Consider the following 27,127-nt stretch of genomic DNA (forward strand, 5'->3'; position numbering starts at 1 on the left):
AAAAAAAAAAAAGAAAACAATGCAAAATACCCCCATGTAAGGATTACCTACACAAGTTGAGAGTAATAAAAATATAACCTACTGTGATATACACTATACATTCAATCAGTGTCCCACCATTCAAATGAATTGTCTGTTTATTGTGATAATCAGTGAACATTATACACAATCAGTAACATTTTGTTTTATACTTGAATTCAAATTTTTGACAAAAATTAAATGAAATAATAGAGAAAATAAATCAAAGTTAATTCTTGGCACATCCAACTCCCATTTTACCTAGTGCCTTTGTTTTATTAAAATATATATTTGTTTGGTCACTAATTTGGAATATAAAATCAGTATTTGCTTGTAGAAATTTAGAAAGCATAAAGAACTGAAAAAATAAATTTTATATTGAATTATTTTATAACTCATCATTTTTTAGTAACAGATAAACTATTCCATTTGATAAATTCACTTTAATTTCTCAGGTAAGCTTGGGGTTTTTCTACCTACTTCCCATTCTCTAAGTGTACTGAGAATGACTTTATCTGGACACTGACCTTGGCCCCAAATATAATATCAGATAGAATAGCTAATATCCTCAGGGTAAAGTGATCTTACAGGTTAAAATATGAAGTCATGAGAAGCACAACTGTTTTTAAAGAGAAATAACATATTGGCATACAGATTCTAAAAAATTGCAGAATCTAAGTTCTGATGGCCCATGAATTTAAAATTAACCTTGTACTAAGAGGAATAAGGAAAGCTAGTAATTCTCACATGTAATAAGAACAAGAGAGCAAAGATGTAAATATTTCACCTGAAATATACAGGCTGGAAGAATAGGAGACTTAAAATGAGGAATACATGATGAATTTGAAGATTAACAGAAGGAAATCTCAAGACTAAGGGAAGGACAGGATATAGAAAATATGAAGAAAAGCCTAAGGAATGAACACTGAAAACATTTCAATAATATGGACACTGAGAGAATAACAAATATATAAAGATGCCTTTGAAGAAATGATAAAAAAGGATAAAAGACTATGGATTTTTAAATTATCGAAGGAAACAAAATCTAGAATTTAATATATAACTAACAGTCATCCAAATATGAGGATAAGATAATAAATATTTTCAAGGAAATAAGGCCTCAGAAAAGTTTTCAATAAAATGTAAAATAGAAAGGATACAAATTGAGAAAATACTTTAAAAGGTGCATAAAGTAATACAATCAGATATCTTGGCTAAGGTTTTTTTTTGTTTTGTAATATACCTAACTATATCAGTTCAGAATTTGAAGTAGGGAACAGTAACAAGATGGCAAGGGGTAAGATGAGGGAGAAACTAAGGTGTGTCAGAGTATTCAAGAATTATTTCAGTGATATATGATTATCAAGGGTATTTTAAGTAAAAAAAGTGTTAGGAATAAAGATACACAAATTTCATGAGAAAAACTGCAGACATGAGAAACATTTAAATGTATCAACAATTACAATAACTATTATGGTTATTACTTTTCTATTTATATTCTCTACACCTTTTACCCTGTCCTTTCCTACCAGGAAGTATCTTTAATTGTAAATGTCTAATTTTGCTTCTGATAGCAGATAGTTGCTATAAAATTTCAAAGGCATGGTGACAGATTTTGGTGGTAGACACAGTGTGAAAACATATATTTAAAGAGGCTTACAAGTATAACCCCTGAAACAATGATACAAATTATCTTTATCCTAATACACATAATTGGAAAAAAAAAAGTTTAAAACTCCAGAGAATAAAGTGAAAAAATTCTGGCAATAATAAAACTTGGTTTAAATTACAGAATATTAGACCAGATGACTGATAATTACATTGTCAACATTTACCTTCCTTGAACATAAAACTTTACTTATTCTTTTGTCAAAATATTTACTTTTTACACAACTTGACACAGTGACCAGAAGTTTGTTAACAGTTTTAAGAGATTTAAGGAAGCTATCAATATTAACCAAACTCTCTGGAAAATAGAAAACTGTTGGAGTTAAGGATTAATTTAGGTATATGGCAGTGGGCATATGAAGGTACATGAAAGTATATCGCTATTTAGATACATGAAGGAAGACTGGGAAGATCAGAGACGAGTGGTGAGGGTTAGGACACTGAATCCACAGTCAGTTCAAAAGGAGCGAGAACATTACATGGCACAGTTAGATGTGGACACTGATACTGTCGATATATCTCCTAACTCAAAGGAAAGTGGGTCTGAGTTATACTTGCATGTGAGGAGACCATTAGGTGTTATGTCAGGATTCATAGAAGGGAAATGGAAGATGAAGAAAAAACCTGAATAGAAAGATATAAAAAGCAGTCAAAGAAATCTTAATTAGCTTACATTCTTCCAGCAGTCTGCTATAAATGAAATTGTATATTCCCTGTCAAGATGGTGCTAGGGTGTAAATATTTGTGACCAACTATCAATTAATGTGGTTTTGAGGTCACCTAGACAGATCAGTGACAAAAAGCAAGCAAATTTAGCAAGTCAAATTATAACATGGTAACTCTAATCATATAAATTATATTATTTATAAGGCTATAAATACTGCTTACCTTGAATGTCTATCTTTTAAAGACCTTTTCTGTAAACCATGCAACCTTCAATATTTAGTTCCCATATGTAGAAGCTGACATCCTCAAAAAGCATCTAAAACAGAAATATAGGAGAATATAAATTTTTTGGTTATAAATATTGTTTCATTTATTTTTAAATATAAAAGCAAATTCTGAAATATTCTTCATTTTTTAAGTAAATTTGGACAAAGGGAGGGGTATATAATAGAACACATATTATATAAATAAGGAGCAAAAATACCGAGATGTTTTGGTTTAGAAGAATAAAGTTCTGTGGAATATAAATATTGATCTATGTTAAAATTTTTAGAAGTTATTTTCTCTGACTACTTATTTTCTATAAACATTATTTAAAAATATAATTAAATTCATTGTCTTGTTTGAAAATTTACCCCACCCTAGAAATTTTTTGTTTAAAATGAGTAATTACAAAACATTCTTAATTATATCTGAGTTGCCAATAAAAACCATAATTCTCTATCCTCATGAAAAGATATAAATAAAAAAGTAGTCTTAGCACTTAGACTGCCTAAAATGTCCCCTCATTACTTATACTCCTTAATTAGCACTTTACACAAACCTAGAGAAGCACAACATAGGACTTCTAAGCAAATTGCCACTAAAGAGAATTGAGTAATCCAGAAATGTTTTTTGCTGAATGTAATTCTGACTTCTTTTGATTTTTAAGATCACCTTGGACAAGCACATAGGGAAAGAGGATTTGGTTGTTACATACTATGCATATATTCATTATATGTGAGTTTTGAGTACTATGGATTTCTAAGTCAAACATTAATAATTTGGATTGCCAACTTCATTGTTCTTGATCATTAGTGTAGATCGCTGTTTATCAGTTGCACATTAAAAACACTTGAGATAGTTTCTAATATATTTCGACATAGTACATTTTTTATTATGGAGTAGGAAGAACAGCTGGGTCCTACATTTTTTTTTTTTTTTTTTTGAAAAACACTGGGGAAAGGTATTTTTTTCTTCTGGCTAAGCAGTCTCACTACCATGATCTGATTTATTTTTTACAGATTAAATAATAAGATTCTAACTCCAAAGAAATACTGTCTACATTATTTGTCCATGAAAACTATTAAGATACTTGCTAACCTGACTACTAAATATTTAAAATTACTCCAAAGTTTCCATGACATACACATAAACAATTCTAAATCTACACCAACAACTGAATAATATATTAGATTACTTGGATACAAGCATGATGTAAATGATACTTGGAACACGCAAGCTATAATGTTCTTTCCAAAGGTACCACTTTAATCCAAAGGTACCACTTTATAAAGTAAATTCCCAGATAGCATGCCTATAGAGTTTGATTTTTAAAGCCATCCCTGTAGGTATAATGTAAAATGTGGCATAGTCTGTGTAAAACATACTCTAAGCATTTATAAACATTGACTATTATTAGACATTTTACTACTGGCTTTTGTAAAAATACCTACTGCATTTTATTCTAATATCATTTTTCTAGTCTAAATGATAATCCTGAGACCCACTGTTAAAGTAAGAACTTTAAATGTAGAATAAAAAAATACAGATAAACTAAAATAATGTTATGGATTTTTTATTATATAAGTTTTGCTATGTTCCTGAGCAAACTGTGTAGGTGGATCAATAAAATAATCATGGCAAAAAACAAAACAAACAAACAAAAAAAAAAACATAAGGTTTAACCTAAAACCTCATATATAACTTGAGAGATGTCCTCAATGTTTGAGAGTTAAAACTTCTGGCCCCTAACTTAATGAAAAAAAATCTCTTGGCATCATTTGCTTTTGTTTAAAAACAAAGCCAAAAATTTAAAGAAAAAGACCTGAGTAATTTTCCTTAAGAACACACAAACACTAACATTACTTATTAAAAACACATGAAATAAGCTATTAACATTTTAGTTTTGAAAACTCTTATAATCAGGCCTAGAAATAGTGCAATTTAAATAATATATCCTTATACACATACTTGTATGTTTTTTCTGAAAAATAAAATAGAATAAACAGAGGTAAATATCTGTGTCTGTGCTCTACTTCTCAACAACTACTAGACTTTTGAAAAAAGTTACATGTATTTTCTCTTACCTAGCTAGCTTGGAAATGCTTAAATAAAATATTCTTCCAATATGTATGGCATACTAGTAACTTGAGATTTTTCTGTAAATTTACATTAAAGTGTTTAGGACTAACATTGATTCTGCCTTAGTATTATAGTAGGTTAGTATTTTATAGAAGCTGATAAACAATCATGATCCTCCCAAATATATTTGCAAAAAGGGAGCTACTCCATTGTTCAAATCTGCAGGATTGGGTGCATTTCTTCCTCCGTGGTTCACAGCTATGAAATGAAGTATTTTCAAAAGACTTTTGATCATCTACTATCTGACCCTAACTGCTTTTAGCTATTTATCTCTAATGTTGCTGCCAACCTCAATTTAGCTCAAATGCTGTGTTCTCTTAAAGGAAATTCCAACCAACCTGACACCAAAAGCTCTTTTTCAGCTAATCTGCTACATTAACTATTACAAATTACTTAGCTTACTAATCATTTCTCACTTATGTCCTTGATTTCCATCTTTTGTTATTATTTAAGACTTGGCATGCTTCTCTTAATCTCTGAGCTAGATTAAAATTTCCCAATAAACACCAACCTAAGAATATTTAACAGGTATGTTAAATATTAACATGCGAAGACTGTGTTCGTGGGTCTTTTTAGTTATTGAGCATAGTATTTTCCACTGACTGGGAGGTACTAAACTTTTCTCCTTAATATATACGTTATGACTATGTATAATATAGAAATTGGTATCTCCCTATAAACATGAACCTTCCCTCCCACCTGTTCTGAGATCAAAACACAGAACTCTCTTAATGGCCCATAACCAGGTAATTTTGGTTAGTTGAATTACAGCATGAAAATAACTGCTATAATAACAACAGAACTAACCAGAACAAACTTTACTTTTCCAAAAAAAATCAAATTCTTTTTAATTATACCTAACACAGAAGTCATGGGAACATGGTTTAAAAGTTTCCTTAGGAAAACTACACATAACAATCAAACAATAATTGTAAATCATACAACACTCTAGCAAAAAAGAAGTTGTATATGTTAGTATTTAGTGATTAAAGAATACAGGGTTCTACAGAAGGCACTGTTAGGTATCTCCAACATTTGTCATGTAAACTGCTAAAACTTCTTCCTGACATTAAAATAAGAGTAAGAGAGTTAACATTCATTAGTTCTAAATTCTAAGCAACGTTAATTAATTTAATCCTCACAAAATTTCAAGAAGTGCATGATTATCTATACTTTATAGATAAGGAAAATGAGGGACAGAGAGATTGCTCAAAGATTCACAGCTAATAACTGGCCGAGCTACATGTCAACCTCCTGCAGTATAAAATTTACTAAAATTTCTTGAAGGCTCAATCTATTCATTAAAAACTTCAATAGTTTTGGAAGCCTTACCTAAAATATTTTCATATCAGCTCCTGTCTTATATACGCTAACCCTTTGCAAGGTTTAATAGGTTTCCAGCCTGATAAACAAACAAAAAAGGCCATGGTGGTCTATTTCCAACTTTTCTTTACAAAAAGATGTCTTGTTAGTTCCCCCTTAGCCCTACGTACTATTATTTTTATACAATTTATATCATAAAGCTTCGGAGACATGACAGGTTTATCTTGAAACACTTAAGTCTTGCATCTGAATGTAATGTTCTATATATACTAATTACATAAAGATTCATGTTTGGTTCAATAGTAAGACATGGAGGAAAGCATTTTTTTTAATCTTTTACAAAAAAACTGCTCTCCAAATTAAAAAACGAGACTTTTTGTTTATAAGAAGAAAGCACCCTTTCTATATCCCTGAGCTATGGGACTATATATAACAAATATTTCATAGACTATATTCACAGCATTAACAGTATGCAATTTTCACAGCCCTCAAGAGCAGATTCATTCTGATAGGCAATTTTTAGAAAACAATTGTAATTTGCAAACTTTATGTATAGCTAATGGAAACAGCACAGCAAGAAATTAGAGAATAAAACCTCACAAAATATTTTATTTCAATAGAAAACATTCAAAGATTGAAAAATATTTTTAGCCTATGTTGACTTTCCTAAGGTTTCCAAATTTCTTCAGCATAACAAGAGCTCTAATCAGCAAATCCATGGAAAATTTGCTTTCTGAATTGTTTTTAACACAGTGAGTAATTTTAGCCTTTGCATATCCAAGTCAATGTTTAGTACCAGATAGGTTTATTTTGGATGGTTTAGTGGTTCTTGTATTACCTTTATTTATGGTTTTAATGCAACTATTCTATTTTTTTTGTGGTAAAGAGCATAGAGTTATGACCTAGTTACTGTCAAAAACAAAGAACCACAGGTAATTCCAAAACCTGCCCATCAAATTAAGCCTTGTCTTTTGTTCTCTTGTAACTTGTCCAGATGATCTGGCTTCAGCAAGAAATTCCATTTAAAGTCCAAAGCAACTGAAGTTCTCTCTGTGAAAGCTGATAATAACCAGACTATCTGAGATATTAATAGTAAATGGCACATTTTCATTAGAGAAAGAAAAAGATGGTCCTTTTCCCTCTCATTTTTTCCCCCTAACAGTATTCTCTAAAAATGTCCTGATTTGTATAGGCTCTCTCTTCAGCTGGAATAATCATTTGATTCTGGCAGAACTTAATTACCTCTGTATTTTGGGCGACAACAATAATTAATTTTGGGGTACAGTAATAAACAAACACCTTGAAAGATGACCTCTTCTGAGACAAAGAATGAAGCAGTATATGTTGGCAAATATACCAAAAACATACATAATAACATTCTGGCGATAACAGATAGGAACTTAGCCTTGTTAATCTGCTGGGCTTACTGACAGACAAGTTAACAGAGTTGGGATGCAGTAAATGGGCTGGGAGCTCATTTACTACGCTAATGCTATCGAGTCTCTCAATTGCAAAAATATGGTTCTTAAAAACTGCTGTTAATTGAGACCTCATGGTTGAGAAAATGAGTATGCTATAAAGAGATGAAAAGGGATGGGGGACAGAAATAATGTAAATACGAAGATCAATGTTAAAAGGATTAAATTTAATAAAACAAAAAGGATAAAAAGAAATGATTTCCATTTAGCCTTCCATCTACTAGAACTTTTCAAGGACTTCCTTCATTGCAGTATTATAGAAATACACACTACAAAGCTGTTTTATATAGCTTTATTATATTTTATAGAGCCTTTGTACTCTGGAAATAATATAGGAGTGACCTTGTTCTCTGCCTTCCTCCAAACGTAGACACATTTTTATGAACAGGATGATGTTGATGCTGTATTCTTCTCATCTTCTCAAGTTCTGTCTCTTATTACGCCCAGTCCTGACTCAGTTGTCTCTTAGTTATTTCTAACAGTATATTCCCTCTCTATCTTTTTCAAAGCTACATTTGAAAGTCACCACCACTGATATAACCTCCATTTCCCTTCTTCAAATATTATATTCCCTCCTGTTCTCATTACCATAATGAACAGGACTTACTTCCTGAATGATAGAAAATAAATATTTTTCAATAATAGAAACATCTATAAAGGAAGAAAATGGAAAAGAGAAGAAAAGCAACAGTCACAACAATTGTTGATCTCAAGGTCAAGCTAAAAGTGTACATGGAATGACTGGACAATAGACAAGGACATCAAAGAAAGAATCTAAGCATCAGATGGTATACTTAAAATCCTGCTGTAATGGGTAACCTTGAAGGTCCCTTCTAATTCCATGAAAACCTGAATCTATGATTACTAATCACAAGAAATTTTAAGAGCAAACAGGAAAACAAAGCTTTGACAAAAGACTCACCAAGACGAATACAAGGTTTAATGCCCTTTTTGGAGGCAGAGAACAGATTTTCATAAGCATTTATGACAGTAACATTAATTATTTAAAATTCTAATGCAATATGGCAAACTTTAAGCATTATTTGTAGCTATAAGCAACTTACTACCTAACATATTTAACTAACTCCAAGTTAAAGCAAATAGAATACAACACTGATGGAGGGCCAAGATAAAGAATAAAACAAAACCCTGTGAGTGACAGTGAACTCATACCATCAAATAATTAGAAAAGACATGGAATTTTGCCTTATAACATGATGTTCTTACTGATGAAACAGAAAATGTGTGTGTGTGTGTCTCTGAGAGAAACACCATTGTTTTCTGTGCACAGAATTTAGGTGGTCTTAAGTAAGTTTCACATATTTGCAATTATTTGAATGATGCTGTGGTAACAATTTTGGGAATTTGACACATTTCCCACTATTGTTCCAAAGAAAAACCCTACTAAAGAGATTTCATGAAGATATCATAAATCTACTTCAATGCTAGAAGAGAAATCCAGATAAAAAATACGAACCATAATGCTTTACGTACAAATATAGTAGGTTCCAAAGGGTTTCTACTGTATTGAATTGAGCAAATACAGCATGTGTTTCTTTTGTCCTCCCTGGTGGCACAGCAGGTTAAAGCACAGCACTAAGAAGCTTAAGTCACTTCCCCATGAGTTCCATCCCTCTGCGGGGGTGGGGTGTGTGTGTGTGTGGGGGTGATCTATATGGTGTGGCAAACTTCTCCTGACCCACCCGCTGCTCCCCTCAGCAGTGTGTTTTATTGATCTGCCTGTTCTGCTTTCCACTCTGTCTCTGGTGAATCCTCTCATCCTCTGCATCTCTGGCCTGTACCCCAGTTTTGTATGAATAAAAAAATAAATCAATCTTAAAAAAAACAATCAAACATGTTTTTGGCACTTAAACAGAAAACAATGAATTATAACTCAAAACGTCTATTAAAGATGCTCAAAAAAACAAAAACAAAAACAACCAAATTATTTAAGTTGAAACATTATTAAGCTGTGGTTGACCCATAATGTGGTAGTTGAAATTAAGACTAATTTGAGAGAAAACTAATTAAAAGGAAGATATATCTGAAATAATTTATGGGAAAATTTATATAAAAACAATTTTAAAGCATGTGCTTTCAGACTAAAAACTGCTCTGTTTGGCAAAGTAAAAAGTAAAAAAAAAACAAAAACAAAACAAATAGGACATCATCAAACTAAAAAGTTGTATAGCATTTCCTGAACAGTAAGTGACAATGAGCATTTTTTACGTGCCTGTTGGCCATCTGTATGTCTTCTTAGGAGCAGTGTCATTTTTTTTTTTTTAATTGTTACCAGAAAGGGAGGGTGCATGGCACTATGGAGAGAAAGCACAATGGAATAAGGGTACCTTAGTGGTGGAAGTGATGTGGCCACAAAAATCTAAAGGATTTAGTCAGAACTTTAAAAAAAAAAAGGCTATCATTAAATGAGAAGTCACCTTACCAAATACAAGAAAATAACTGCACTCACACATCTACTAAGTGGCTATTATCCAAGATCTACAAAGAACTCATAAAAAGCAAAGAAAACAAAAATGCAATTAAAAAATGAACTTAAGAGATAAAAAGAGCCTTCTCCAAAGAAGACAGACAGATGGCCAACAAGCATATGAAAAAAATGTTTATCATCACTTATCACCATGGAAATGCAAATCAAAACCACAATGAGTTACCAACTCAAATCCCTGAGGCACATATCAAAAACAGTGGCTGGTATAAAAAAGACCAGAAACAATCATTTGGTAAGAGTGTGGAGAAAAAGAAATCCTATCAGAAGGAGAAAGATAAATACTGGAAGATATCACTAATGTGATATCTGTAAAGAAACTAAATTTACAGATAAAGTTGAAAACATAACCCTTGATACCTGATTACAAAATGAATCAATAACGGGAGAGGACTTGGGAGAGGAGAAAGAACAGGGAAGGAGGGAGGAATAATGGTCTGTGGTGGTGGAGTATGGGACCTGGTGGTGGATGCTCTACCAGTGCTAACACTTGATGGGGATACTTTAATACCTCCTCAGTTAAAATTAAATTAATTATTTTTGAAAAAGGCAACAAAAAAGAAACCCTGGTGTGTTTCAATGCTGGTGGCAATATTCCTCGTTTGGCCCCATGGGAAACAGTATCAATGTTCCTCAAAATACTAAAATAGATTAACCATATTATCCTGCAGTTCTACCCATCAGTAGCTACAAAAAGCATGCAAAAATACTATGAAAGGGATATATATGCAACTATGTATATTTCAGCTCTATTTACAATAGTCAAGTTATGGAAACAATCTAAGCCCTCAATAAAATGAGTGGATTAAGAAGCTGAGGTATATATACACAGTATAATACTACTCCTATAAAACAAGAGATGAAATCACATCATTTTCAACAACATGAATGGACTAGAAGGGATGATGACATAAACACAAGTCAGGAGAAGCTAAATATTGGATGACATCATTCATGTAAAACATAAAGAAACAAAATATGGGAACAAACAAAACTAAACCAAAAAAACCCCCCAGAAATGTGACTATAAAATTGAGGCTACCAGAGGGAAAGGCAGAGGACAGAAAGCAAAGTGGGGAGGTGGCCTAATGTCTATGGTGAAGGAACACTGCTGGCAGACACAGTGTAGTAACATGCATTTAAAGAGGTGAGAACCTACCATATACAATGTTGGAAGCCAACATTACCTCAAAGAAAATATAATCTAAAACAATGAAGTTATAGATCATGAAAATCAACATATACACTGTGTTGGAAACACAAATTTATGCGGTAAGAATTTTATAAATGTTCTATAAGTAAACACCCTCCTTCTGCTATTTATGACAATGAAAGCATAAGCTCACTCTTTTCATATATACATACTTTAGCCAGAGTGACTTTTCAAAATATCAAAACAACTCTCCCCAAATGGAAAGTCTTCATTATGGAAATATTCAATATATTCACCTAAGGGAAGAGATTTTAGCCATTATAACTGACAAAAAAGCAACAAGTAGTTGCATCTCAGGAAAATATTAACAAGTTATGCAAGAAAGACATGGAAGGAAAAAAACAAAACAACAAATTCCTAAATAACTGAAACAAACAAAACAACAAATTCCTAAGTAACTGAAACAAATTCTACTGTAATTTACAGTCAACAAATACAAGGTAGCAGGGACAGGTCTTGGACTCTGTACAAAGGGTTAATACACTGAAATAACTAAAATGACAAGCAGAGAAAATGCAAGTAAATGCCTAGAATTATAGGAGTAAAGAAAGTCCCAGTGATGTCTGAAAAGGAGATTAATGAGACTAGAGTTTCAAAGCTGCCAGTGTTTGAGGAAAGTCTAGGTTCTGACTTCTGTAGAATTTTAGTGGAGGCACTCATAACAGCAAAATAACCAAATTACATGAGAATTCTACAAACCAGCATAAATTCCCGATTTTATGATGTCTGAATACAGCTATTTTTACCAAAACAGAAAAATATCATAAATTCTACCAAGAACATCTCAATATTATATAAATAGCAAAAATAACAGAGTTTTGTTAGATAAAATAATATATTGACACAAGAACAAAATTCTATAAACAGGAAAAGATTTCTGGATTACACAAATTATCTTTAGGAATAAACAAATACAGGTGATTATGCACTAGATGGAAGATAACTGAGAAATCAAAAACTGAATTTCAAATATTAGCAAGTGTAACCAAAAAGAGCTGCTGAGTGACTTACAGATTTTTTCCAGGTTTAGAAGATTGTCATGTACAAACTATCTTTTTTTTTGAGAGGCATAAAAACTAAACAGAGTATCATTTTTTAAGATCTTTCAAAGGTGACAAGTCAGAAGTTATACAAACAAAAGGTTAAATACTTCCAGAAATTTATTCCATCTTTTCTGTGTTTATAATGAACTAAAATAACTATGAAGAAAAATAGCTACTTAAATGTTGAAATCAAATTGTAGGTAATCTTACCTTCACGAATGACTTAAGTTTTAATATCATCTCTTGTATATTGCTTCAAAAGCTAATCAAATACAAGATTCCCCCCATCTTTGTGATGTATTAAGTACTCTAGACACTAGTATCTAGTAGTGTTTAGGTATTCTTACTTTACCAGTTTGTTCTCAATTCTTAAGGAGTTCTAGTTACTCTCTAGGTATTTATATTTATGGATTTAAAGTATTAAGGCTTAGGTTTCTTTAAATTTAGATTATAGACCTCAGTAAATATTTAGTAAATGTTTAAATTTAACAGTAAATTTGTTAGAATTACATTCAATTTTTTAATTAAAATTTATTTTCCATACTTTCAGTGTTAAGGCTTTACTACTTGTACAGAATTTAATATTTTAATGATTAGAATTTTAATAAGATTCTTTCAGTAAGATCATTTTACTTGTACAACTAACTCCTAATTTGTATTAGTACTTATCACTAGAAATTTTAAGATATTTGTGTCACAACAAAATAGAAGGGGATCTATCATTCTAAATATTTTTAATTCCAAACAAATTCAAATACATCACTTTTGGTGGTGTCTATTCACTTTATGCAATTTATCATAGCAGTATAAAATAGATACTAGCTTTCACACAAAGGATCCTCATTTCTGGTTTGTTAGGTAAATAAATGTCTTAATGTGGGTCATGAAATGCAGACTCTGAGATTAGTTTTGAGAATACATAATTTATTTGGGAGGTTAAATAATTGGCATAGGAGTGGAAAAGGTGTGAAGCGAAGGGTAGAGAGCTAATATAGTCTAGATTATTAAGTTAGCTATCAGAGACCAACTGAAACCTTAGCAATGGCATAAAATACATGTTTTGGATTACATAAGTTGGGGCCAACTAAACTGATATTATGAGTCATTGTTTAAGATCTTACTCCAAAGTTCCCCAGATAACAGCTTAGATACAGGTGTTGGTAATTGGAAGGCTGATGTGTAAGAAACGGCAAGAGGTTTCAATAGAATATAAACAGAGTACCACATTATTTCATTAGCATAGTTATCCCCATCATCACAGGGATCATTCCTCAGAGCAAATTTAGCTCTGCATGTTGGTGAAAATTTTACAAGCATGAAAGTTTTACACTTTTACCTGAAAGGTGAAAGTATTCTGTCAGGAAGTAGCAATAATAATAAAGTAGTTTGTGACTTTAAATTTAAAATGTTGACAAAATAGGAGTATTTTACGGAAACACTAAGAAACATAATAAACTCAAGGAATATCAACTTATGATTTAACTTTTTCAGGAAATAATCTTTACAGATTCCTATAAGATTCTAAACTGTAACAAGGGCAAACTTTCACCAGAACAAGGGAAGTGAAGCATCATCCTAAATAATTAAGTCTGGCTGTTGCTCTAGTAAATGGCTATATTCACATTGCAAACTGAAGGTACATTAGTAGGATTAGTAGGATCCACAAATATTTTTTCTCAGCAGACCACACTTTTTCTACCTAAATAACATTTTTCTTATCCATTTTGGTATGTAATTCAGTCTTAAAATGATTCGTGGTTCCCTCAATATTGGTTTGAGTTGAATATTTTTTAAAATTTATTTATTTATGCATACAGAACTGGGGTACAGGCTAGAGGTACAGGGGTGGTGAGAGGCTTCACCACAGACAGACAGAGTGGGGAGCAGAACAGGCACGAAGTACACTGCTGAGGGGAGCAGCAGGCAGGTCAGGAGAGGTCTGCCAGGCCATGTGGTCACCTCCAGGGCAGGCGGGGATCGAACTCATGCTGAAATAGCCTTAGTCTCCTAGTGCTGAGCTTTAACCCACTACACCACCAGGGAGGGCCTTGAGTTGAATCTTAAGGCATTCTTTTTACCCTTCCAAAATTATGTTTATTGAGGTAAAGGAGCTTTTACATTTTTTTATCTGCTCTGACTGTTATAGGTTCAAACCTCTACAAATGTATACTTTCATACCCTGCCTACCACCAGTGTCCTCACAATCTCCCACTATATTCCACTGATAGCTTCTCTACCTCTTTCCTTTGACCAGTCTCCCTCTTTGGTTGCCTTAGTTTTGCAGTTAGATATTAAAAGTTTATTATTGATTTGGGTTTGAATATTTAGCTATTAAAAAATAAATTCTTGTTATCTGTAACAACCTAGGGATAATTGGTGAGTATGATGCTAAGTGAAGTCAGTCTGGAGAAAGACAAATAAAAGATACTATTATAGGTGGAATACAGAGAAATGTAACAAAAGGCCTTTTTCTTTTGTAGTATTCCATAGTATTTATATTCATTCTTAGAGTCAGGTAATATGCGAGATGACCAGGAGAGCTCAGGTCTAGGTTCCAACATAACTATAAAGTGAGTGTGCCTATGGTCAATGAGATGCCAAGACTCATGGATTATCATTTCTACATTTTCACCCAGGTCAGTGTCTCATTCTGAATTAGAATTTATTGTCATTGGACAGGTAACACAGACTGTAAGGATAAGCCTTGAGCCCTGGGGGGTCAGGGGAGTCTTTGGTTATATATGAACTCTGATATGGGTTTATTAAATAGTAGTGGTATTTCTGTAACTGTGAAAAAGTTAAATGTATATAAACCATAATCGATATTTGTAGTTGTGAAACTGATTTGTAGTTTTGATTTTCCCCCCAGAGAGTAGGGAGATAAATGTGCAAAATAAGTGAGTATGAAAATTGATGAAATGACACTTCCCCTTAAACTCTGTTACAGGTCATGGTATTTGGACAACCGGAGGTGCAATTACTTCCTCTAAATTGTATTTTCACAACATAGTTGCCAAGCATTTGCTTACTGCAAATGATAGTAGGTGCGGGTTGGGGAGGGTAGTGACTATTTGGGGTGGGGGGGTAGTGTTGGGAGAGAAGAAGCAGGAATGAGAAAGTTAGGAGATTCATCTCACATCATTTAAGCAAATCATTAAACTTCTCAAAACGAAGAAATCTGGCAATAAAAAAACAAAAATACAAACACAAAAAAACTTGGCACTCCCTGGTGGTGCAGTAGCTAAAACACAGCACTAAGAAGTTAAAGCTACTTCAGCTTGAGTTTGACCCCTGCCCCAGAGATGATCCACATGACTCGGCAGACCTCTCCTGACTTGCCCACTGCTCCCCTCAGCAGTTCTCAGTCAGCCTGTTCTGCTCCCCCTCTATCTCTGGCGAATCCTCTCACGACCCCTACAACTATGGCCTGTACCCCAGTTTTGTATGCATAGACAAATAAATCTTAAAAATAAAAACAAAACCAGCACACAAAGCAGCGACACTGAGGAAAATATAATAAAAGAGGAACTTTTGTATATTTTTAAGATTTTTTTTATAAAATTATATACTAGTAGTAATTCTTGAATAAAAAAACAATTTATATATAGTAAGACTAGTTTTGTACTATCTCAAAGTTTAATCATAATAATGGAAATGTACAGCTGGAAGGAAACGTAGCATACACAATGCACAAAGCTTGCCTTTATTTTATTTATTTATTTTTTTTGCTTGCCTTTATTTTTAAGAATAAAATAGAGCTTGCATTGGTGAAGGTGATAAAAGAAAGGATAAAATCCAGGTCTTTTCACATCTCAGATGTTCTTTTAACAATTTAAAAATTTATTCTCTTTCTAAGAGAATAGTCAAGAAGATATTGGCATATAGTTATCAAGAACTATGCCTCTATTGCTATTAATTAATTCCATTTTCATGAAATAAAACTGAATTACTGTAATTCTATTTAAATGTATAGTAAGCCACTATTTTAACAGCTAGAACAATTTTCTTTAAAAAATTATTTATTTATGTATACAAGAACTGAGGTACAGGGCAAATATACAAGGGGTGAGAGGATTCATCAGAGATAGCAGGGAGCAGAACAGGCAGATGCACTAAAACACACTGCTGAGAGGAGCAGTGGGCAGGACAGCACAGGTCTGCTGAGCCATGTGGGTCACCTCCCTGGGCAGGGTTGGAACTCCTGCTGCAGTAGTTGCAGATAGCTTTGTAAGTGCTGCTCTTAAACCCTTTTGTGATTTTTGTTGTTTTTCACTACTCTCCAAAACTATAAATGCAAAACTAAAAAATATTATGACAAAACACTTCCAAGGGTCTACTCAATTCATAAACAACACTACTACTTCCTCAGCAAGTCCTCTGAGTAAAGTGTTTTGACTTGGGCATGATAAAAAATGTTCCAGTTTAAGCAAAACACTAATGAAGGAGAAGGTAGAGATGAGAGGTCTCCATAAATTAATCTAGATCCAATTAAGAGAAAGGCCCACTTACAATAAGAAATAGAGTGATGTAGTTAATAACTTATTTGTAGGAGTTTCCATCAAAAAATGTGTTTTAGGTTCCTGTTTTGCAAGCTGGGAGAGTATCTTCCTCTTGCTAAACATGGTATCTACTAGCATAGACATAACTTGGAGGTTCAAGGAATAAGCTTTCTTCTGTAGAGGGAGCTGCTCCATGGGCAGAAAGAAAGCACAGCATTCTTCAGACTTTCACAAGTCAATTGCTCAGAATCTAAAATGTCTAGACTCATATTCTAGTGAATAGAACAAACTATAACAGTCACAGGAATTACAGGCATTAAAGGGTCAAAACTCAAAAGTTGTTTTTATTTCTAACCTGTACATATCTGTTCCAGTTTCCTCTAACATTTAATTAAGTTCCAGTTTATTCCATGTATTTTCCAAAGTAGTATGTAGCAAAATCATCATTAAAAACTTAGTATACAAGATTTACTTAGCAGACAAAAAACAGACTAAGGGAGGCAGAGCTCTAGCTCTGGAAAGGAAAACTTCAGACCAAAAATATGAATTTTAACCCAGCGCTACATTTCAGTTTTCCACATTGCTTTGTGATACTTCAGATAATGGCTGTAGTGTTTCAGAATTAAATTTTAGTACATTTAAAGCTATTTGACTGTTTTATTGGAAAAGAATGGAGGTAACTTATAAAATACCAGCACCATGTGTAAAAATCAAAGTGAGTTAAATGATATAAAAAAGTAGTATTACCATAAAAAAAGGCGCATGGGAAGCTCAGCAATGTTGTAAGATGTAAAATCGCGCCAGAATTCTCTTTTTAATGTATTCTTGTAATTTCCAGTGATGTAATCAACATTGATCCAAAATCAGAGATTTTAGACCTCCCATTGCTCAAGTGACCTGGCTGATATAATCTTTAGGAACATTGCCCTAGAAAACTAGCTCATTTTACAACATGGTTTTCAAAGTTAGAAATGTATTCCCAATTCCAAAATAGTAAGTTACAAAAAAATATTGTATAACCTTGGGTTTGGGGTTTCAGTTATTTCCTATTTAATAGAGTTGTGCACAATGCCTGCAAGAGTACAACTACATGACTACTGTATCTCTACATATATCTATTTAATAGTTAGATTAATATTTGTTATTTAGACTTCCATGTTGTTAGCATTTTCATATATGTCATCGTCCATATAGGGATAAAAATTAGAGAAAATAACTATGTCTCTTTACTTAATTTATTATAGTAATTTTTGAAACCTTACCATGAGCAAATCAGGTTTAAGGTGATCTTGAACATTTTAAGGATAATAAGGAATTAGGGGATATCAAATATGTACAATATATTTTAAAAGCATAGGAATGGATGAAATGCCATGCAAGCTAAGGAGAGAGTAATAACTTCTTTGTAATTCTTAAAGAAATGACATCAAGCAAATTAAATTATGGTGGATTAGAACTCAAAACCTAATACTAATAAGATTAGATGCAAGCCTATCCCTAATTATAACTTAAACAAACAAAACCCCCTCTAATTCCTTCTGAATTTCAGCCAGAGAATATAACTTCACAGCTCATACTACTTCTAATCAATAAACAAAACTACCTCACAAGATTTTTATACAATTACATTAAACTCTTGAAAAAGAAATGCAGCTGAACAAAAGCAGCATTACAACAAAGAGAGAAAACAGGGAAGCTTCAAATGGAGGAAAAAAAAAATTAAAGGGGTTCATGACTGAACAAAAAAAAACACGAGAGGCTCCGTAGTAGACAAACAGAAGTAGTGGACAGAAACAGAGAGCTTACATATACAGTAGTAGAAAACATATGACAAGGAGTAAACAATTAAAAAGAACAAAAACAGTATAAGATATATAGTGACAATATAAGGAGAAACAATATCCACATCAAAGGGGTCCTAGAGAGAAAGAAAGGTGCTGGCAATTTATTTGAAGAATTAATAGCTGTGACTCTGTCTAATTTAAAAAAGAAACAGCTACATTGGTATTAAAAGAATGAAACTGGATCACTCTTTACATTTATACAAAAATATAAATTAAAAATAGATTACAGATTTAGATATAATAGCTGAAACCGTAAAGTATGTATAAAAAAACATGACTGATATATTCCAAGGCATCAATGACAAAGGCATTTTGAAGGACTCAATCCCTGTGGCAAGAGAAATAAAGTAAAAATAGACAATAGAGATGACATCAAATTAAAAAGCTATATACACACAAACTAAAGTATTAGCATATTCAAAAGGCAAAGAAATTAAATGGACATTTAAACTTTTTGAGATAAGGATTTTTTTTAACTTAATTGAGTTCACTGAACATTTATAATTTTTTCCCATATTATGCTTATTTTATAAAACTTTCCAAATCTTTATTTTTGGATTTAATATTCTCCTTATCACATTTTCTCTTGAGCACTTCCACATTTGATTAAAATCTTTTTATAGACATTTATAATGGCTGTACAATAGTATAGCATATGGATATCTTATAAAATCACTTTTGATTGAATGGCCATTTTACCAAAAGCAATTTACAGATTCAATGCAATTCTAATAAAAATGCTAATGGCATTCTTCAAAACATCGAGCAAATATTAATGAAATTCATATAGAACTTAAAAAAAACTTGAATAATCAAAGTTCTCTTGACTATAAAAAGAATGGAGGACTTCCACACTTCAAATATATCACAAAGTCATGATAATTGAAACAGCATGGTATTAGAATGAAAACAGACATACAGATCAATGGAACAAATTGAAACTCAGACCATATATATGGAAAACTAAATTATGACAAAGGAGAAAAGACTATGCACTAGAACAAGGAATCTTTTCAATAAATGATGCTGGGAAAACTGGACACTATGTGCAAAGGAATGAAACCAGACTACTACCTCATACCACACACAAAAACCAAGTTAAAATGGATAAAAGACTTCAATGCAAGACCTGAAACCTTAGCATATATAGAAGAAAACATAGGCAAACACTCCATGACATACCCATCTTAGAAACACCTTTAAATACCTATTTCCTGAAAAAAGAAAATGAAGAAAAAGATATGCTGCTGGGACTACATCAAACTAAAATGCTTCCATACAGCAAAAGACACAATAACCAAGATGAAGAGACAACCTACAGCTTGGGAGAAAAAAAATTGCACTCCACACAACTGATAAGGGACTAATATCAAAGATCTACAAAGAGCTTATGCAACTCAACAACAACAACAAAAAAGTAAAAAATCCAGTTAACATGAGTTAACCAGGCAAGTCTCCAAAGAGGAAATATAGATGACACATAAAATGTTCAACATCATTTATAATCAGGGAAATGCAAATCAAAACCACAATGAAGACAGCACCTCAAACCAGTAAGAATGGCCCTACTCAAACAAACTAATACAAATGCTGGCAATGATGTGGAGAAAAAGGAACCCTGTTACATTGCTGGTGAGAATGCAAATTGGCCTAACCACTATGAAAAGCTGTTTGGAGGACCCTCAGATTACTAAAATGGATCTACCATATGATCCAATAATTCCACTCCTAGGAAATCTATCCAAAGGACACAAAACATTAATTCAAAAGGAAAATTGCACCCCTATGTTTACTGTAGCACTATTTTAAATATCTAAGATACGGAGAAAAACTAAGTGCCCCAAAATAGATGACTGGATCAAGATGTGGTGTAATACACACACACACACACACACACATACACAATGGAATACTACTCAGCAATCAAAAAATAAAAAATATAAACTGAATCCATTCACACCAACCCAGATAGTTGGAAGGGATTATGCTCAGTGAAATCAGTCAGGAGGAACAAGAAAAATATCGGGTGATATCACTTATAGGAGGAATATAGGGAAACTGAACATAGCGTTAAAAAAAAAAAAAGACGACTTGTAGGTAACTACAGATCTGGGGCTTAAACAGTGGAAGGGGAGGAACAGGGATCAAAACAGGGTGGGAAAATCACAAGGTATCATGTTGATGGCTCATAGGAAATGTGGTGGTGGGATATTTACACCTGAGGGGAGAAATTAAAAACTGTAAAAATACGAACAACAATGTAAAAAAAATTAAAAATTAATAAAAGGGCAAAAAATCACTTTTGATCAAATATTTATAATCTATAGATTTTTTTTCTGTTATAAATAATGCTGAACTGAATACCTCCATTTGTTAATATCTGGATGTTATTTCCTTAGGGTAAATATTTTGAAAATATTTTTTAAGGTGAAAGTCATAAAACATAAAATCAACAATCTTAAACTGAACATTTAGTACACTGACATTTAGTGCATCCACAATGTTGTGCAAATAACCATCAACACTATCTACCTCTAAAACATTTCCAAAAGGAGGAATATTTTTGGCACTAATGAGTATTAATGTTTTCAAATTTTTCATTACATAGTATTAAGCTGATTTCCAATTTTAAAAAGACCAAATTTTACATATTCATCAGTCGTATATGAGAGAATCTATTTTACAGCACACAGACATTTTGATCTTAAAGGTTATATGGAAAAATAATATATCAGGTTGATTGGGAACTAATGAATTTACAGTTGTAAGCCAAACTAAGCATGAAAATACTAGTAGCTCACTGCAAGTGTTGAGTGAGGCTTATACTTTCCAGAAGTTTTACTGTATTTTAAAACAATAGTTATCCCAGTTATTTTTTTCAACAGATGAAATGCTTGAGGGGGCATTTTTAAAAAGCCATGAGTAGGGAAGGCTTTACTTTTATTTGGAATCATAGATTACCTTCTTCTCTATTCCCCTCCAAATTTCTTCTGTTTTCCCAGAGGATAACTTTACACCACTTCTACTACCACTGTAAGATGTTGAACAAGAAAGAATTACTGACCATAAATAATAAAACAGTAATTTACAAATTAAGAAAACAGGATATAAACGGAATAATGTATCTTGCTAGAACAATCTTACTATTGGATAAAAATTACCCCAATTAATATATATATGCTTATCTCTACACGTGTGCACCTGTTTGTATGTATTTACAACAGAGTTTCTCAAAGTATGATGACCCAAACCATCAGCATCACTGCCATTCATTTCTAATTATCTAGAAAACAATATTCAGGCCCCAGACTTAGTAAATCAAAAGCTGTAAATGTGAAATCCAGCAACCTATTCTTTAGTAAGCTTTCCACATGTATCTTGATTGATACATACAAAAATGTGACATTATTCTTTCAATGTAATCTCAAGAGAAGCAACATCCAGGGAAGTAGTAGTAGACATCCTGATCTTAAAGGTTATATGGAAAAATAAATATTACATTTTGGTACTAGAGAAGGGAAAATTTGCAAAAACATTAATAGCAAAGAATGAAGATTCCAGAAATATTTCCTATACATAAAATAATTTAGTATACAACAAGGGTGGTTTAGAGAACACTGGTTAATGTTCATAAACAATGAACAAAGCAAATAAATAAATGAAACAAAGACACTGCAGGAAGTTACACGTGAATTTTTACAAACTAAGTAGCAAAGGTCTTTCTAAGAAAGATACAACCACTGATAAGGGAATTTAAAAAATTTGGCAAAGGAAAAATGTAACACCCATTCCAAGTGACAATCACCCAGAATAAGGTATGTGTAATATATAAAGTAGATAAACTTCTTATCATCTCACTAAAAAAAAAAAATGCTGTAATAAAACAAAACCTCATTAAGAAACTATGTGAAGGAGGGGGCCTACCTGGTAGCACAGGAGTGAAGGCACCAGCATTATCAAGCTACAGCCAGCCATTGAGGCTTAAGTTCAATCCCTGCCCATGAGCTAACCCACGTGGCACAGCAGACTTCTCTTGTCTTGCTCCCCTAAGCAGTGTATTTCAGTCAGTCTGCCTGTTCTGCTCTCCACTCTGTCTCTGTTGAATCCTCTCACCGCCCCCCCTCCTCTGGTCTGCACCCCAGTTCTAATATGCATAACTAAATAAGAATAAAAAAAAGAAAAGGAAAAAAGTATTCTTAGGTGTGGTGTGTGAAGCAGGTAGATGGAGATTTGTAAATACATGAAAAGGTATTGTAAGAATTAAAGAAGATTCCCCCCCATATTTGAAATTAGCAAATATATATTTAACAGTACAATATGCCAAAGATGAGGAGAAGCAGCACTTTCCTTTATGACAGACAGTAGTAAAACCTGATAAAATATAGTTGGAGGCACATATTAACATTCATCAAAATTTAAAAACAAATATACTTTTTCTTACGTAGGAATTTATTTTACAGTAATACTACATGTGTTCAAAAAGATAAACCTACAATAATGTTTATTCCCTCATTGCTAGAAATAACAAATAGATTGCCCAAAACAACTGTTACTGGAAATGTATAAAAAAAGACTATTCATCCAAGTAATACAAAACAACTACATTGACAAACTGAGATAACTCCATGTATCAGTAGAGATCAATCTCTGAGATAAATGACGAAGTGAAAACAAATGTTGAAAAATAACATAGACCATATTCTTGCATATGATAAGAAATTGTGCAAGGCTATGGGATATGCCAAGATTCCAGAAGGAAAGATCAGGCCTCCAAATTGTATTCCTTTTGGAGTGGACAGAGGCAGGCTGAATTATGACTGACAAACTAGAGGGTATTGCCAAATGCCCAGGGTCCTGAGAGATCTTAGTCTGTGTTAAAAAAGGCATTGCCTATGTGCACTATTCTAAGAGTTCTGACTAATTTTGTGGAAGATCTCCCAAATGGACAACACTTGATGGTCAGAGTTGCTCTATATTCCTAAACAGAACTTTATTTGAAATAATATTTATTTTGCCTTGAGAAATGGCAAAGGTGCTTGTGAGTTAGCATTCTATTTAAAGCTCAGAGAGCTTAAAATGCTGGACTGCTCATCATTCAAGCGGCACAGAATCACTGACAGGCAAAGGAAGCAAAAGCATCTACGGAGCCCAATAATCAGAATAAACAAATAGAATTCTGAGAACTGGGCAGCTCCTAGTGGAAAGAAATTGCTGCAAGAGAGGGGAAAAAATTAAAAACAATACAGAACAATCATAGCTTTAAAACATATTCGGGCCCTCCCTGGTGGTGCAGCGGGTTAAAGCACAGCACTAAGAAGCTAAAGCCACCTCCGCATGAGTTCGATTCCCGCCTGCCTGGGATGTGACCACATGGCGTGGCAGACCTCTCCTGACTGGCCTGATGCTCCCCTCAGCAGTGTACTCTTCAGTCTGCCTGTTCTGCTTGGTGAATCCTCTCACAGTCCCTGTACCTCTGGCCTGTACCCAAGTTCTGTATGCAAAAATAAAGATTTAAATAAATAATAATAAAAAAAACCATACTCTAGAATTTATAAATGATTTTTAAAACAGAAGAATTGAAATTTTCTTATTGAACCCTGTCAGAATGACTGGCCTGAAAAGACAAATGGAAGGAGTAACAAAAGCAGGGGAAAATAGATTAGGAAAATAATTCCAAAAGAAACTTTGGGTGAGGAAGACAATAATCTCAAGAAAATAAAAAATATAGGGATTAGGAATAAAGAAATAACAGAAATAAATATCCCTGACTTGAAGAAGAATTGAGTTTGCAAATGAGAGGGCTAAGTTCTATGTAGACTAAGTCACAGAGTAGATATATTTTGAGAAAATTCTCATATTCAAATAATTAAAAGGAAAAAATTACACACTTCTAGAAAGCATAAGTTACTTAATAAAAAAAAAATCAGTCTAGCATCTTACTTCCTATTTGGTGTACTCAAAGCTGAAAGATACGGGAATACTGGAAATAGAGATTTAAAAGATTACCAATAAACAATTTTATGTTCAATAAAGTGAGCATTCATTTGGCAGCTTAAAGTAAATAATTGTGGTCATGCAAAGATGAAAGATAAAAATCACTATCCTACTTCATCTGATGAAAATACTTTAAGTATTTGAACCAAACAATGTATGAATCAGAATAGAAATGTTGAGACAGACGATGCTGAATACAAAACTGTGCAAAAGGCTTGCATATATACAAGTTAAGCTAAATGGGTAATGACTGTCTGACTGGGAATATGAAATATAATGGAGAAGGATTCTGAAAATAGAAGAGACACATGGTAAGTGAAAATCTAATAAATCTGGAACCCAAAGTATTCAACTATTTAGCAAACTTGAGTTTTAAGGAGGTAAAGTAAAAACACCCAAGAATCTCATTTAGGAAGGGGAGTGGAATAGGGAATTGAAAAAATCTAGAACATTCAAGCAGTACATTGGGGGAGAGTTGATTTCTAGATTTCATGTAATTAAGGAGAATTATTTATTAGTAACTATTAGCAAAATTAAAAAAAACAGAATTTTCATGTTTTCAAGAAACAAATGGAAATAATTGTGCATTTAAACAATAAAATAAATAGTAACTTGAACAGACTAGTAAATGTAAAAAAGAAAGCAATAAAATAAAAAAAATTGTAAGATTATGGAAGGAAGATAATTAAGTATATCATAGTGATAGACTACTTAGTGATAAAAGGAAGTATATTAAATAGAGGGAGTTTCAGATTGGGTTAGAAAAACAAAACCCAGTTATATGATATTTTACAAAACAAAAAACTTAAAAGTAACCACCAAATGTTTTCCTTGTTTCAGTGTCAAGAATTTCAGAATACAAAAACCCATTTATTTACTTGCTTCCTTCTTTCCTTGCTTACTTCCATCCTCCCTGACTCTCTATAACTCACCCACCCACTTAACCTGTCATCTATCATATCAAAATTAAGATAAATTAAGTGCTAGATATGTGCGTATCAAAAGTAGTTGCTAACATCAAATTTCATCCAGAAGTTGGCTAATATGTACTCATTTAGCAGAAAAATATTTTTTCACATTCCAGAAAATTCTAGGACTATTTTCTTCTTGAAATTGGTGGTAATTTGGAAATGTACCCTCATTTCCTGTTCTCTGCAAATAAATTTTCCTAAAGTGGTGTGAGGTTTGGAAGATTTATTTTTCTTTTGAAATGTTAAAAGGAATGTGTTTAAACTTGCTTTATTTCTGGAAATAGTATGGTTTTATTTAAACATAATATTTTTTATATTTTATTACCGAAATAGCAAGAAAAAAAAAAACAAAGAAGAAAGCAAAGTGGTGGTCAGACTAGGAAAATTTATGCATCTAGAAATAAAAACTTGGGGGAAACTTATACCATAACAATCTCTTGAGACTAACTTATATATATATATCTACACACACATATATACATATACATATACATATATATACACACACACTATCACAAATGACATTTAATTGTCCCAAGGAAAATTTGAATATTGCTTTAAAAATATATCTCTGTAGCTTTAAGAGATTAAAACATACAAACAGAAAATGGATTATAGTACCTCAAGAACAGTATAAGTAAGCTTTTTGGTTTCCTTTTAAAATGACTGCATGATCCTTCAAAATTATGTATTCTGAGACAGTATCTGAATATGTTTCTAACATAGCATTCTAGTATAGTACTATCACATTTCTGTTTTCCTGTAAAAACTATGTTGTTATTAAGTATGGAAGATCCAATAGTTTATAGGTAACAAGGAAATGTATGAACATGTAAGTTACATTACTAAGTCACCCTTCAGGTAAAACTAAACTGATACATGTCATACAAATGAGCAAATATTTGTAAATATGGATATATACCTAAAAAATGGATATATACCTAAATATGGATATATACCTAAAAAAGAAAGAAGCACAGAATTTACTGCCAGGTTCTGGGCAAAAGAAATTAAATGATATTTTAATATTCAAAAAAAATCCAAAATATCTTAGAAAATTATATATGACTAATGTTGACGATTAAAAATTTATCAGTCTGTATCTTCACTGAACTAACCTAGAAGAAGTGGTTGATTCTGTTGCAATTTCACTTTCACTTATGAATAACTTTTTCAAGATTTGTTTGTGAGCTGTCTTGTGTCATGCTTAGTCACCTTCCAAATATGATTTTTATGAGCAAAAGAAGTTAGTTATTTTTGTGTTATGCAAGATGGAAAAAGATGTATGAGTATTCCTTTTTTAAGCCACATAATTTGACTTTTATGCTTATTCATTATTAAAAAAGCAGTTCATGGCCCTCCCTGGTGGCGCAGCCGGTTAAAGCACTGCACTGCAAAGCTTAAGCCACTTCAGCATGAGTTCAATTCCCGCCTGCCCCGGAGGAGTCCACATGGCGAGGCAGACCTCTCCTGACCCGCCCACTGCTTCCCTCAGCAGTGT

General features: G+C 32.6%; 1 long non-coding RNA gene across 1 annotated transcript in view; it reads right to left on the minus strand.

The window, feature by feature from the left end:
- The window catches only part of LOC105853887, a 138,623-nt gene that overhangs the window by 29,717 nt on the left and 81,779 nt on the right, over window positions 1-27,127 (minus strand). Inside the window, exon 2 of the long non-coding RNA XR_001145636.1 lies at window positions 2,575-2,668. This is a non-coding gene — a long non-coding RNA (uncharacterized LOC105853887). The remainder of the gene's footprint in view (window positions 1-2,574; window positions 2,669-27,127) is intronic.

Source organism: Condylura cristata, unplaced genomic scaffold (assembly GCF_000260355.1).
Source record: "Condylura cristata isolate star-nosed mole 26May11 unplaced genomic scaffold, ConCri1.0 scaffold00002, whole genome shotgun sequence".
Taxonomy (NCBI): Eukaryota; Metazoa; Chordata; class Mammalia; order Eulipotyphla; family Talpidae; genus Condylura; species Condylura cristata.